Consider the following 16,086-nt stretch of genomic DNA (forward strand, 5'->3'; position numbering starts at 1 on the left):
TTTATATTTCCTTTCTGATCCAATGAATATTCTCCAAGGGAATGATAATTTTAACTAAGTGATTTGTAGCTGGATGTTAGCCAAATTAGTTTAACTCCAGGGAGTGAATGCAAGTGACATACATACAAGGACAAAACTAATATATTCACTGTGAAGTTGGCAATCTGAATAAATACAAAAAATAGTAGTATGCCTGAATGTATGCCCTAATCATAAGTATCATGATATTGACTTAGAATTTTGGTGCTTTTGGATGAGTTTTTTATATGAACAAATGCTTGAATGATCTTATTAAAGCTGCCTAATGAATCTGCTCTATACTATGAAATTCTTGCCAAGACATTTAGAAATACAATCAACTAAAATGTGTAATGACAGAAGTTATTTTCACAGGAAAATAATATATTTGTTTTATTCAAATTTCATTCTTAAAGGCATTGGTGGTGGCTGGTTGCCTTAAAGATGCTTTCCTGTGATATGTTGTTGGATGACAATAAAACATCTGTGTCATACTTAAAATAATAGTGAAGGAATAATTCCCCTGCTTATTACTAACTAGCAAGTATGTGGTTTCAAATGCTGTAACATATTGCTGTATTCCCATTCTGTTGCCAAAATTAATCAAGTGTCATTTGCTTGTCTGTGGATTGTTCAGGTAGAGCCCCAGGAGGTCTAAAACTCTCTTCTTTGGAAAAGGTAGCAATTAAAAGTATCTTTATTTCCTTTCAAAGAAGTCTGCTTCAGGACTCATATGATTTATTTTCATCAAAATTTATCTTGAAAATGGCCTTTCAGTTTCTGAATGGAAAGGTAAACATCCTAGGAAAAAAACCCTATACCATACTCTTTAAAATTCATGAGTTAGTTGGTTAAACTTTAAATCTCAAGCTGCATTTGAAGACAAAGTTATAGACTATAGTTCAATAGTTATTTACATGTTTCCTTGTTCTAGTCGCAAGAATTTCAAGTGAGAATTACAGGCTTGATCTTGGCTTAGCTTCATCAGGGGAAGTTTTTCTACTATTTATTTCTATGGGAGCTAAACGGAGTACTGTAACTTAGTTTGTATTAGCTTTGTGTATCCTGGAAAAGAATACCATATTGATTTGATTTTTTGTAGAAGCAAGCAAATTGACCTTGACTTTTAGCATTAAACGGTAGAAACCTGCTTATTTGGAGTTGAGGAGTTCACATGGTTCACGGGCCTGTGTAATTTCATGTTAAAAGCAGCTAATTTCTCCGGAATAGAGGCTTAATTCCCACTGCCAGTCTTCTCGATCCCTTTATAATTAACAAAACAAAAGACTTGTTCATTTTTCTTCGTATCATTGCTAATTAGGTTTGTCTGTGCATTCTGGTGATCTCATATGCTGTTGAAAATCTTTTAAAGTTGCGAATTCAATTTCAAATATTTTCAATATTACAAAATAATTTTTTTTGCATCTGTCAGTTTCTAGCATGTCCTTTTATTTCACATTCTACCTAGCAGAATCCCACTGTACCTCAAAATTAGAAACAAACTGATTTGAATGCAAGTTCTCAATAAGTAGCATCTTTGGAAGAGGGAAAAGTACAGGCAGTTGCTGGTGTGTGGGAAAAAAAGTTATTAAATGCAGTGAAACTAAGGAAACAAAAATTACATTGCAAAAGAAAATATTTTCATCAGAAGCCTTGTAATAAGCCCCAGTGAGAAAGGACAGTCTTAAATGATTCAAGCAAGGTTAGGTAGTATGACTTCCTTTAGACGTCATTTCACCCTTGCACTTTAAAGATTCACTTGGTTAGAATTCAGTATTTTCACATACTCAATCCCTTTACTAAATGCAGTCAAGCTGTTATTATTTAACAGGAATTTTATTTAGAAACCACATGCTCATTTTCAGTTGCAATTAATTCTTGTGGAGCTCTTCCTAAAATGCTTGATATCAAATGTTACCAAATAGCTTGGAGTTCTGAAGAAGATGATGCGGGAATTAACAGACAGGCTTCTGAAAGGAATCACAACTGAGTTTTTTGGGAGATAGTAGTCAGCAGATGTTAGTGTCAGAAAACTCTGTGGGTAAATAAGTAGATAGGTTTTGAATAATATATTTTGTCAGGAATAAAATAAGAACAAGAAACAATAGAACCTTTCTTCCACTGTTTTTATTTTAGAAGTTATAAAATACTTGGTCATATTCCATGTACATGAACTTCTAGTTGATGAAGAGAAGATGTAGCTCCTGCTAACATCCTCCCTACTTTTTGCCCATCTTTGGAGATGGCATGTGTGTACTAATGGATAGGAGGCCTGTCGGGATTGCCTTCCACCTGAGGAGAAGCAGAACATACTGCATTTCAGCTCTTTTCCTCGCTCCAGAGGAGGAGTGGGTTGGTATGCTGGTACTCTAGCTTTATGCTTGCTTTGGGAGTCATATGGGAAATTCCCAGAGAGACAACTGACAGGACAGAATCATTTCTGCTGCCTTTTGTGCAAAGGGAATGGGGCTGGGCAGATAATTTCATAAATACAGAGGTCATTCCTCAGCCCTAGATGTCAGTGGGCCTATTTTATGTGATTATACCTTTACTGGAAGAGAGACAGAATTATTAGCACTTGCACAGTTGAATACATTGTGAAAAGTGTACTTGGTCTATAATACCTAGCGAGTCACTTTGACAAGTGAGCTCATATGTAAATAGCAGTTCATTGCAGAGATCTCTGAAATTTCCAATTCAATGAAACCTACTATTATGCTGACCCTCACTTTTACTAGATAATTTATTTGTAAGCTTTAATGATGTGATTACTTTGTTTCTTTAAGTTTTTAAATGTAGCTTGATATTCTCTACTTTACAAAAACTTGAAAACAGTAAATAACTTTATGTGATTTTTCAACTGTCAAAAAATCCAATATGCAGTTATGTGTGCAAACAATAGGTTTGTGCAGTAGGATATTGTATATACATTATCAGTCAAATCTGTTTATTCCTACAGAATTTGACTTCAGTGAGTATTATTAAAAGTGAGAAAATCTATTTAGTACTGTCTCATTGCCTTGTGTAATCTGCTAAATCACCTGTGGCCACACAGGCCATTTATTGCTACAGTAAATAGTGTAAAAATATCCCCACTCCCACATTTAAGGGCAGAGAGAGGTCTCAGACCAAATCTCTACCAAATTAGAGAAAGCAAGAATTGCCCTTCCTCATAGAAAAAAGTAAACTGTAAGAAAAAAGAAACTACTTTGGAAGTGTGAGAGTAAGACTCTAAAGACTTCCTTGTATTAATTACAGAGAGGAAAAAAGTGCATAACCATTTCCCAACTGTGTCCTGCAGCGTCCTTTTAAGGTTTAATGAAGCAGAGTACTTGAAAATAGCAAGAATGTAGCTGGGTGAGTAAGTGGATTGGTGATCTGAGACAAAGTGTTGTTAAGCTCTACAGAAATGGTGATGAACACAGAGGCATTGATGCAGGAGGCTATCAGGACCCATTCCTTCCCCTGCTGTTACCATAATTGTCATGCCTCATGATGGTCAAATAGGAAACTACACTTGGTAGGTTATGCTCTGTTTTTTAGTAAAGTTGTTAACTTTTAACTTTGCACACCAACTAGAGTAAACCAAACCTCAAATTTGCTTAAACTGATTTAACCAAGGACTGTGTTTGTCTCAGTGCAGTCAAGAAGTTTCAAGGAACTCAGTTATAGCAATTAAAAAAGTTACTCTACAGAAGTTACTGCTTTCACTGGTAATTAAAAAAGAAAGCCCAAAATAAACCAAAAAAACCCACCAACATTTTTGTGACTGGGTTTGTGAATGCCATTAATTACTGACTTCCAACCAAAGCTGGTACATTCTCCCTGAATTTTGGTGACTTCTTAAACCACCCCATTTGTAATCGTCCAGCCACGCTAGCATTGCCAGTTTCTGTAAGATAAAACAGTTTCTGTCCTTCAGTCCTTCTGTTCATCCATCCGTTCCATACCACAGTTTAGTGAAGCTTAGTCTCCTGCCCACTGATGGGCTAGATTGTACAGCTTTTAGTACGTGGTTGCTCATTGTCTGGCACAGGTGTCAAAACCTCTGAAGCTTCCACTTTCCTTCTCAAAGTAGCAATTTCCTTTCTTGCCCTGAGCTGCTCATCTAGTTTTTGGAACGGTCTTACCAGCTGGCAGATGCAATTGTTTTACTCAACACCCAGAAGCTTTCATTTATTTGCCATCCTCAAGGGATACCTGTTTCTGTGACACAGAGAAGAATCAAGAACATGCACGGAAATGAACTAGAGCTTTGTTAAACTAGTTTAAACTCATCTACATTTGGGAATTTGCATTTGTTTAATTAAAGTAATTAAAAATTTATTTTAGTTATGTTGAAGCCACTTTGTCAATGCTAATCAGGTCCTTGTAGTGTTTTAGTGGTATATGAATTAAGACAAAGGTATTCTGGCTTAGTGGGTGGCCAGACTGCTTAAAGAGTTGCAACTGAAAACCCTCAGGGAGTAACAGCAGCAGGCGAGAAGAGAAGGGGCGCAGGGCGCTGGGGACAGGGAGGTAGCAGGGCAGTTCCTCACCCCCTGGGGGACAGGCCTGCAGCCCCTGGAAAAAATATTTTGTGTCATAAATAGTCCTTTTAAAAGAATATGTGAGACCCTGCTCTGTCCCCTCAAACATATGTGTTCCTTGTATGGGAATATGTAGTGCTGCAACATGGAGGAGCTGTGGACCCTTTCGAGGGTAAAGACAGAGAGGTCTGAATAGACTAGAGAGCTGGGCAATCACCAACCATATGAAAGTTGCTAAGAGCAACAAGAGCAAGTTGTTGCTTGCTCAACAAGAGAACAAGAGCAAGTGCCGCATTCTCCACCTGGGACAGCGTAGTCCTGGTTATACTTACAACCTGGGGGACGAGAGGCTGGAGAGCAGCCCCGTGGAAAGAGATCTGGGGGTTTGGGTTGATGGTGAGTTGAACATGAGTCAACAGTGCCCTGGCAGCCAAAAGGGCCAACTGTGTCCTGGGGTGTATCAAGCACAGCATAGCTGGCCGACTGAGGGAGGTGATTGTCCCACACTACACTGCACTGGCGCAGCCCCACCTCAAATGCTGTGTGCAATTTTGGGTGCCTCTATATAAGAAGGGCATCAAACTATTAGAGGGTGTCCAGAGGAGGGTGACCAAGATGGTGAAAGGTCTTGAGGGCAAGACTTATGAGGAGGGGCTGAGGTCACTTGGCTTGTTCAGCTTGGAGAAGAGAAGGCTGAGGGGTGACCTCATCACAGTCTACAACTGCCTCAAGGGGGGCAGCAGAAGGGGAGGTGCTGATCTCCTCTCTCTGGTGACCAGTGACAGGACACGAGGAAATGGAATGCAGCTGCTTCAGGAGAAGTTCAGATTGCACATTAGGAAAAGGTTCTTCCCTGAGAGGGTAGTCGGTGACTGGAACAGGCTGCCCAGGGAAGTGGTCATGGCACCAAGCCTGTCAGAGTTCAAGGAGCAACTGGACAAGGCTTTTAGTCATGTGATTAGTTTTAGGTAGTCCTGTGAGGAGCAGGGAGTTGGACTTGATGATCCTTATGGGTCCTTTCCAACTTGAGCTATTTTATATTCTATGAAAAGCAGTGTGGGACCAGGCCAGGGATGTGGTTGGGGCAGCCCCATGCAATGCTACACTACAGGCTTGGGGACAAGTGGCTGGAAAGCTGCCTGGCAGAAGAGGACCTGGGGGTGTTGATCGACAGCCGGCTGAGTATTAGCCAACAGTCTGCCCAGGTGGCCAAGAAGGCCAAGGACATCCTGGCTTGTATCAGAAATAGTGTGGCCAGCAGGACTAGGGAAGTGATTGTCCCCCTGTACTGGGCGCTGGTGAGGCCGCACCTCGAATCCTGTGTTCAGTTTTGGGCCCCTCACTACAAGAAGGACATTGAGGTGCTGGAGCGTGTCCAGAGAAGGGCGATGAAGCTGGTGAGGGGTCTGGAGCACAAGTCTTATGAGGAGTGGCTGAGGGAGCTGGGGTTGTATAGCCTGGAGAAGAGGAGGCTCAGGGGAGACCTTATCACTCTCTACAACTACCTGATAGGAGGTCATAGCGAGGTGGGTGTTTGCCTCTTCTCCCAAGTGACAAGTGACAGGACAAGAGGAAATGGCCTCAAGTTGTGCCAGGGAGGTTTAGGCTGGATATTAGGAAAAGCTTCTTCACCGAGACGGTTGTCAAGCATTGGAACATGCTGCCCAAGGAGGTGGTTGAGTCACCATCCCTGGAGGTATTTAAAAGACGTGTGGATGAGGCCCTTAGGGACATGGTTTAGTGGTGGACTTGGCAGTGTTAGGTTTACGGTTGGACTTGATCTTAAAGGTATTTTCCAGTCTAAATGATTCTATGATTCTGTGATTCTAAGCACCTTCAGCTTATGTATAGTTCACTGTTAAGGGTCTTTCACATAAGTATCAGTTGACAAGCTCATTTTTTCTCTACATATACCTAAGGACTTTTGTACCCACTTTGAACTAAGTAGAAAAGGGGCTGTTAACCAAGGAAATAATGAGGCCCTCAGGAGTCTTAAGTTGAGTGTCCAGTACCACCGCTCATTTTGTGAAATTTCATTTGAACTATGTTAGTACTTTCTGAATTATGTGTGATTATAGACTGATCAGCTGAGTACAGGGCTGCATTTCCACTCATAATAAAAAGCATTAAATACACAGTATGCACTAGTTTTTATATAGTTAATTTTCTTTCTAAAATTTATTATGCTTTTTAGGGCTTGTTGTATTGAAATGGAGAAGGTCTTTCTAATTTCATTCTTACATTTTCTGCTCCACTACATGAATGATGAAATTGTGATTCAGCAGTCATGGAGAAGACTGCATCTGTCTCATTAAGATACTCTCAGTCTAAAATTTTTCTGGAAGGTACGTGATGTCTCATTGAACTGCTGCCAGCAATCTAAAACTCATTTATTCATCAATGAACTTGGCAGTAAAAATTCTAGTTTATAGAAGTTTTTATTCTCTCTTTCCACCTTATCTCCAAAACCAATCTCTTAATGTCATTAATATTTTAAGAAAAGAAAAAAAACATTTGTGTTCATAATATGTTTATGAGCTGTTCCTGTAGCTTACAAAATTGTTCTTGAGTGAACAGTGTTGCAAGTACTGCTAAATGTAATCCATATACTTTCTACTTATTTATGTTTAGCATTTTATGAATGTAGGTTGGGATCTTCCATGAGCTGTGAAATATTTTTTTACTTTTATGAGTATAGTTACAACTCTATTGACTTTTGCAAAGACCGGACTACAGACAACCTTGTCAAAGTTGAGAATATATTTAAAAGAACAAGTGTGATCTGAGATCTGCCAACCAAGGTTGTTGTAGAAATTTATTTACTCAGCCAGCTGTCAGCTGGATGGACCAGCGCTGAGCTATTAGGGGCCTGAAAAATCTTTTTTATGATGTATTTCCTTTCTTGTGACTGTTCAAATGAATTCATAGTTCTTAGTTTATGCTTTTTTACTTTATAAGCTGTATTGTTTATTTAGGTCATATGCTGTTAAACAAGCTTCCCGCTAGTCTAGCTGATCTTTTTAAGATTTTCTACATAGACTCCTATGTTATAAATTCAGCAAGTTAACCATTTCAATGCATCAAAACAAGAAAGTCAGTAAGAGAGAAATGTGTTATTAATTTCCTAATTTCACACTCTCACTAACACAAACAATAGTTATACCACTTCTTTAGGTTACACTGCGATTTTTTTTACACATTTTTTTCTTTTTTTGAAGTCAGGTCTTCCTCTGGCTAAAACAACCACTTCTTCCAGTTCACCCAAGATTTAGGCCAGCAAATGTAAGCTAGTGGAGCAGAAGAGGGGAGGAAGTTTAAAGAAATGGAGAATGGCTACTGGAGATGATGTGAGGAGAGTGCAAGATTTTTTTCCCTTGTTTAATTTTTTTCTAACAGACAGCATCAAGTTATTCAGAAAGTAGTCATGATGACAGCAGTATGTAAGTGTATAAAACAAAAAAGATCTTGCATCTGTCTTTGGATTGGCTAACGACTCTCAGGATGTAAAATGAATTTAAGTGTTTGTCATTCACATCTTGAGAGGGGGAAGTTCTTCCACAGTTCTACCCGCAATTTGTCATGCGTTAACACGGGTGGAGGAAATTTTTCCATTTGGCCCTATTCTGGGTATCAAATTTGGTGGGTCTTGAGGAAAAATTTAAAGGATGTTGGACAACTTCAAAGGTGAAAATAATATTCACACTTTAAGGATAATTGTGACTAACCAGTTGAAAAAAAATGCCACATTAGAATCTTCAAATGAAGGTAAGATGCTAAGTTGTGTTTTAATCAAATACAAGTTATTAGGCTCAATATCAAGTTAACTGAGTGAAAAGTTATGACCTGAACTCTCAGGCCTACAGGTTCATTACCAAACTTGGTTGTTTCATGGCAGCTGACCATGTTTTCCTTTTTAGCTCCTGACAGAGAAAAAATTATTTGATCCTTCTTTTAATGGAAGTTAGAGTAACTTTAATTGTCTTATATTAGGTGCTGACTAGTAGCAATCATGAGGATAATTACCATCAACCAGTTAACATATCTTGCAGTTTTGTAGTGCTATAAGAAGTAACTTCTGGTGATGACGGCATTGCTAGCATGTATATACAAACCTTGGCATGTGTAAGAAGTCAGACTCAAGATTATTTCCCTTTCTCATTGACCCTAAAGTATATCAAACAAATAAACGAAGAACAAACTCTGGTGAATAACCTATGAATTCACGCAATTGTGCCAGGACAATGGCATATGTATTTTCATAATATGGAAGTTTAGCCACTAAAAACTTGCTTGCATTACAGAAGTTCAGTCCAGACTGTGCCAAGTTTCTCTGAGATGCCTAGCCTTGAATCTACTTTAGATTCTTGCCTTCAGATTCAGGAGAGATATGCAGGCTATATTTTTTTCATGGTAGAGACCACATGAAGAAAATCCTTCCTGAAATGATGAACAGTTATCTTTATAAAACATAGGAACTGAAAAAGAGAGCAAATTAGCCACAGCGTTCTCCAAGGTTTTTCAACCAGCAGTGATTTTGTTGCAGTCACAGTTAATATATAAACTAATTATCAATGGGTTAAAGAAGTCTGTATAAAATATTGTGTAATGTACATTCCTCTCTCAGTTGAAGACAACATATAATGATATTGGGGACGTATTTCAACTATTCCTTTTATGTATCATTCCCCATACTTTCTTTATGAAATAAACGTATAAAAAAGAAAGTTCAAAACAATATTTATTATTTCAGATAGTTGAATGTGTTGGCTGGACTAACCCAGCTGTGAAGTTGTCAGGTCTTTCACTTTGTGGAGAGACATCTGTAAGTGTACCAGCAGTGCAGACCTTCCTTGCCCCTGTGAATGAGTTGGGATGCCTCTTGGAGGTGGGTGCGGGGTCAGTGGTACTTGCTATGCACAGCATACAAAGAGTTAATACTGCCTAATCCTAGCAAAGACAACACTTGTGAAAATCTAAAGGAAGAACAGCTTTCGTTTTTTCCTCTTAGGAGCTGATAAACAGGCAGGAATTTGAGGGATTCCCAGTTTGTTCCTATGTGACAGATTTATATCACAAACATCCTTGCCTGCTGAACAGTCCTTGCCTGTTGCTAGTTGTTTTGCTGCTGGTGACTCATCTTGCCAACTTGAACTGATCACAACTTAATGCAGGGAAATATCTTCTGTTCCAAATGTGACAACTATTTTTTTTTAAATAACATTTTGATTATGTTCCAATTATCCATTTGTAAAGACTAGTCCCATTGCATACTGTCTGCGCAGCAGACTTGAATAACAGAGACGAGTATAAATCACAAATGTTAGTAGTATTGTCACTTAGTGCTTTGAATGTACAGAGAGTTACGTAAGTGCTAAGTCTTAGTATTGCTGTTTCTCTGTTAAAAAGAAACATAGCCTAATCCTGAATTTCCTGAACTATACAATCCTTTAACCAAAACTCATAGACACCTTTTTATACTCTTGTACAGTTTCTTTCAGAGAAGTAAGTTTATTCTTGCACCATTATGGCTCCAACAGCCCTGCTACTGTACCACTTACTAAACATATCACCAGCTTGAGTTTTAAGGAACTGTTAGTAACCATTTCTGTAGTGATGCATCATTTGGAGCATATACACAAAAGCTATCTTTAGATTTTGAGCCAGAAGTATACAGTTAGAATTTCAAAACACTGTGCCATACAGTTTAAATATATTCCAGTATATATTTTATGATCTTTGTATGCAACAAATACCTATCATAAACGGATAGTAGAATATTACTCAGAGATTCAAAATGAAAAGTTTAGATTGTTCTAAATGATTAAACTTGTGATGCAGTAGGCACCAGTGTTGCAAAGATCTATGTGATTTCCCACAATTTTTGCTCTTGATATTCATCTCTTCATAACCCCAGTAATTTGCAGTGTTATTCTTGCTTTCTTAAGGTAAGGGCATGAAAGGGCTTCTCTGAAACCCAGCTGCATTAAAGTTTGTGTTTCAAACCTGTTTTGGCTATGCACTTCATATTTATATGAAAATATAAAGGCTTATGTTTAGAATGGCAAAGACAATAATGCCAAGTTTGGATTAGCTGAGTTAATGTTTCTTTGCTTCTAATTGATCTGCTGTGTCAACAAGGCCCAATGCATAGTCAGTGTCAACACATTTCAGAATCTGTAGGTACTGTCCAAAATATACAGAATAATATGTCAACCACATATTTAAAAGATTCGATAGTAGAGCCAGTAGAATTTCTAAAAAGTTTCGTTAATCCCACACCATATCTTTCATTTCTTCCTTCCAGGTTTTCATGCTGCTAATACTGCAAACATTCTCAGCCACTAAAAAATAAAGAATTGCTGTCTTTCATATTAGTTTCTGACACAAGCCTCTATCATCAGTCCGTCTGGCTTGCATTTTCTTTTTCCTGTCCTTCTGACCGTTTTCTGTGAGAGGACTTTCTTTTTTTTTTCCAGAAAATTTTCAAAAAAAGGAAAGGTTTTTAAAAATGAAACAATGGATCGATGCTTTAAAAGAAATGTAGTACTGGCACAAACATTTTGAGATTTAGTAAAACTAGAATTCTAACATGGATCCACTCTGAAAAAAATAAAAGAGATACAAAAATTATATTTAACTTGTTTGAACTTTTGCCTGATGGATAGAGGGAGGAGAGTGAGGAATGCATCATCAGGGTGTGTGAAAAATGTCTGTAAAGTTTCATTCATCCTTTCCCCCTCCCTTCTTGCCTCTTCTGCCAATCTCTCCCTTTCCTAGCAATATGCTGAGCAGCATATCATTTACTTGGAGAAAAAGGTGACAGGGACCTTCTGGGGGGAAACTGTCACACAGGATTAGGTTTGACAGGCTGGTTGGGGCTAGGGCTGGTTTTGCTGCTGCCTGAGACTGAAGAATTCATTTTGGGTGGAATAACCAGAGCGGACTCTAGCGTGGGAAGAGCCTGGAAGCAAGTGTGCAGACCAAACCCTAGGGCTGTGTGTACACTTGGGGAAGAGAGGGAGAGCAGATTGGCCTTCACAGAGAAGGGGAACACTATCTGAAAAGCTTATAAACTGCTTTGTGTGAAGGGAAAATCATCTGTAAGTATAGATATTTTACTTATTCGTGCTGTTCACTGTTGGTGACACTTCCGGTTTATTTCATCTTCCCTGTTTTTTTTATAAACAGGTATGTTTGTCATCATACAAGAGAGGAAGTGTCTTGCAGTTCAGAATCCTAAAAATCTCACAGGAAAAACCAACACAGGACACCATTTTATTCTTGACAATCTCCTCAAAGTTCTTTCATGCCTGCTTAAGTGATCAAAGTCTCTTAGAGCAATATCCTCAGTTATAGTGCAGGGTCCCTTCTGCTATCTGTGAAAGCACACAAGTAGAGGATAATGAAATTAGTATCAAATGGAGCAAAGTGCATGACAACCTGCTGACATAGAAGATTGGGTTTTGAGAAAGAATATCATGTGGAAAAATACTCCCTATTAAATTTCTCTGCTGCTCTTTGCCAAATCCTCATAAGCAGGTCGTAACTCCTACTAATACAAGGATTTCTGTCACAGTAGCCAATCTATGGTTAATTCAACCTGACTTCATCTGCAGGGTGGGCACCTGCAGTTAATTGTGGGCATTTTTCCCCAAATGCTATCTAAGCTAAAAGCAGAAGTTGTGAAGAAAAAAACCCCCAAACTTCGGTTGGTTTCTTTTTATTGTGAGAGTTTTTAGCTGTGTCCAATTGTCTTCTTATTATTCTTTTTATTTAAGTATGTCTTGTAACTCTTGCAAATGGCATTTTGTAACTGTTGGTTTAAAATATGTAGGTGACTTTCCCATTTTTTTGTTTTGCTAATGTTAATTCTCAGTTTTTTCTATACTCTATTATAACAAATACTAAGTTTTCAATTACATAAATAAGTTATTCTCAGCATCACTCTCTATTTCTGAAATGTTATTTTATCATATAACTGTATACAAATTCCAGTGAATTTACTGTTATATAGTCTGGGAATAATTTATTTTTTTATGTGCTTACTGAACACATAGAGAACTTTAGGATTATGTCCTATGGACAGTTTTTTTAATAGCCATGAATAGAGATTAAAAATTATTTCTCAGTTAAGCCTCTGTCTTTACCTTTTATTAGTTGAAAGATAATTGACTTTAATTTCCTATGTCATAAATATGGAAAAAGTACTTATATTGCATGTGGCACTATTTTACAAAAATAAGTACAAATAATTCCAAAGTCCAGACTGCTGTTGGCCTCTGTAGAGATCTTTTAAATTATTGGTTGGTTTGGTGTGGTTTTTGCATTTTTTTTTTTCTGTGAATTTACATTGACATAATGTCTCTGTTCTTAAAATAAATTATTTTTTACTAAAAAAATGTATTACAACTATTTTAAAAGTATACATTATGTTGTGATTGCTCTTCCTGTTTCGTCACCATTAGTACTTTATTTGCTTTCCTGTGTTATTTAAAAAAAAATCTGTTACAGACACTTACAAGATATATGAAACAGTATTTTCAAGCAGTTTCTCTGTAATCATTTAATATTAAGATGGCTAGACTAAGCTGACGTCTGGCTTCCTGTGTAGTCGATGAGGGGAGAGATTCTCCTCCAAAAGGTGATTCATCCCACTTTAATTCTCTGTGACCTTCTGTGCATTGACTATAACAGACTTAACTCGTCTGGAAGGCTTAGTTTCTTGACTGTAGTAGAGGTTAAATCTGAGAGAGTATCAAGCTACTCAGAAATACCAAGAAAGAGATTTTCTCAACAGATGCTTGAAGTAGCATTTAGAAAAAATTTAAAAAGAGTGTACCTATGGAGTTTAGGTGATTTCAAAGATAGACAAAAAGTTCAGATTCTTCAGAATCACAATTTTGTTTCCTAACTATTGTGTTAATCCTATCTGAGATGCTAAACTTGATCTCCAGTAGAGACAATGTGAGACCCAGGCTTCTTAACATCTAAATTTCTTTTGAGATAATGTCTTGGTTCTGGAGTCACTGTTGTTTTTAACATGTAAATATGCATCCAGTACTTTTTCAATAATTATGGTGGTGTTACATAACTGGAAAAATTTTCTGGAACCCCATCAGAAAGGAATAATTTTAAACTGCCGCACAATGTGTAGTGTGTAGTTGCAATTAGCATCTTAAGACAGCAACTGATTATTTAATTTTGTATGCTTAGAAGAGTTGCCACTGAACACAGGTCTAATCCCAGAATCAAAGAAGGTATGTAAGATTCTTTAAAAATATGCATAATTTAAAAAATCATACTAATAGATTATGTATAGATTAAATAGCTTATTTCTATCTAGTATCCAAATGGCAACCTGAGAATTATTTTCAAGCGTTTGATTACATTTTGCAGTTTTCTGTGCCTTTCGCTCTGTTGTCTGTTGCAACAGAAGTAAGTCATATTTTGTTTCCATTACAGAGTAGAATATTTGGGCAGCTATAGTAAAGATGAAATATGGTTCCTATGCTACAGCATAATGGTTAATGAAACAGTGAATATATTACTGTTGTTGACTTAAGCATAGAAGCCCAGATACTCTCATTCCTAGATCATGCTAACTTCCTATTTCATAGATAAATATTTCCATGTATGCTTTCAAAGTCAAAGATTAAGCTATAGAGCTTTTCAACCCTTTTGGAAAAGGTGAGGATAAGGTGAAATGGCCGGATAAAACAGCAAGTAATTAATTGAGTCTCTCTGTTAACAAGAAGAAGGTCAAGTACACATAGCTATTGTGATTACACAGTCTGAATTACAAGCAGCTGAGTCGTTTAACCTCAAAGCGGTTAGATTGGAAGGTTGAGAACCAATTAAATGAGATTTTACTTCAAAATAGTAGCTATGCTTCCAAGTTACTATAGTATTTTGAGTTTTTTCAGAGTGACTTGCCATAGAGTTTTGCAGTACCAATTAGTTTTATTGCAGTGAAACATTTTAATTAGTTTTCAATTTTCCTCTTTTTTTTAAAAATTTTTTTTTTCCTTGCCTCACTTTAGCTAACTGGCTGAAATTTTTAAATGGTAATTTCTAATGGAGATGTATTTGATTTTTTTCTTTCTGTCTTTTTTTTGACTTTGTCTTGTATGTAATTCTGAAAGTTTTTCAGATGCACAATTTTGATTGCTGGTTCCAAATGGTAGAAAGGCTTGCTTAATTTTGTCCTGTAGGAATTATTCGTCTAGTTTACACTGGGGAGAGTCCATAGTTATCCACTGACAAAGATCCAAATTATTTGCAATAACTTTTCAACATTTATGAAAAATGCTGAAAATCTGCTACTACTGATATCTCATCTAACAATGAGGCTGCAACTATATAGCATTCTGTAGATGTACCAGGGAAAGCCCAGTTGCTTTGAAAGTATGTGGAACTTTATTCTTTCCCCTCCAACTCCTTCTTCATCTTAGTGTAGGAGATCTTTGCTAAATAGTGTCTGGTACCAGGAGATACGTTATGGATGGGTAATTACCATGGAAGCTATTTTTTTTCTGACTGTATTATCCTTGGTGAGATATATTCCTGCTCTGTTTGAAAACTTGACTAAATCAGAATGTAGAGAGGGGCTAAGGAATGGGGACTCATGAGAAAGGGAGGGAAGGAACAAGCATGGATATCCAAGAATTGAAGAGCTTGAGAGAATTGTTTACATGTTCTAATTATTCCATGTCTATATGGCAAAGTGTAAGACTCCTTTACTGAGGCTTTATGCAGGTGATATATTCAGATGGTTATTTTTGTTTGGAGATTGCTTAGAATTCCCCATGAAGTTTCAGGGAAGCGTTGTTTTAGGTTATGTGGAAATAGTTTAAAATTTAATAAAAATAAAATACTACCTTTCCAACAGTGTGTGCTTGCAATCTGTAATTATTATAAAACACTACTTTCAGTAAAAACAAAATAGTATTTTGGCAGTGAGTGATTTTGCTTTTTAACAGAGGTTTGACTAAGAAATGCTAACGTAATGTGGAGTTAAATTAAGAATTACAGGATGTTATTAGAAGTACAGTTTTCCTCATATTTTTAATTATATCTTTGTACATTTTTTCCACTGGAGCTGCTGAGCAAATCAAGCATCACTGGAACTTATGCCTAACCAGTTGGTGCAACTGCTGTCTTGAAGTACTTATTTTGTAAATTATGGATGAAAAATGGTAAATGTTCAAAATGGTTCACTAAACCAGTATTTATTAGGACTGGGGCCTGCTTGCTCAAACTTAGCCCAGAGGGAATCCAGGAGCAATTGAAGAATGTTTTCCATTGCTCTCATCTGCTAACATTGTCAAAATTACGTACAATTTCTGCATGATATTTCTGTTTGAAAAAATTGCTAATCTGTATCACTTCCTTTAAAGTTGTAACACTATTTAAGGTCAAAACTGGGTCAAACATTGCTGCTGACAAGTGAGCACAGACTCAAACAGTTTTTGTAGTATAGAATACCGTTTAGAAAATGCCTCTTTAGCAGTTGAAGGGGAAGAAAGACAAAGGAGAAAAT

The 16,086-nt window shown here is 37.2% G+C and overlaps 1 protein-coding gene across 2 annotated transcripts in view; it reads left to right on the forward strand.

Annotated features, from left to right (window-relative positions):
- Nucleotides 1-16,086, forward strand: part of IMMP2L (inner mitochondrial membrane peptidase subunit 2) — a 485,257-nt gene that overhangs the window by 299,309 nt on the left and 169,862 nt on the right. The gene's annotated exons all lie outside the window — the stretch shown is intronic.

This window comes from Gavia stellata, chromosome 4, assembly GCF_030936135.1.
Source record: "Gavia stellata isolate bGavSte3 chromosome 4, bGavSte3.hap2, whole genome shotgun sequence".
Classification (NCBI taxonomy): domain Eukaryota; kingdom Metazoa; phylum Chordata; class Aves; order Gaviiformes; family Gaviidae; genus Gavia; species Gavia stellata.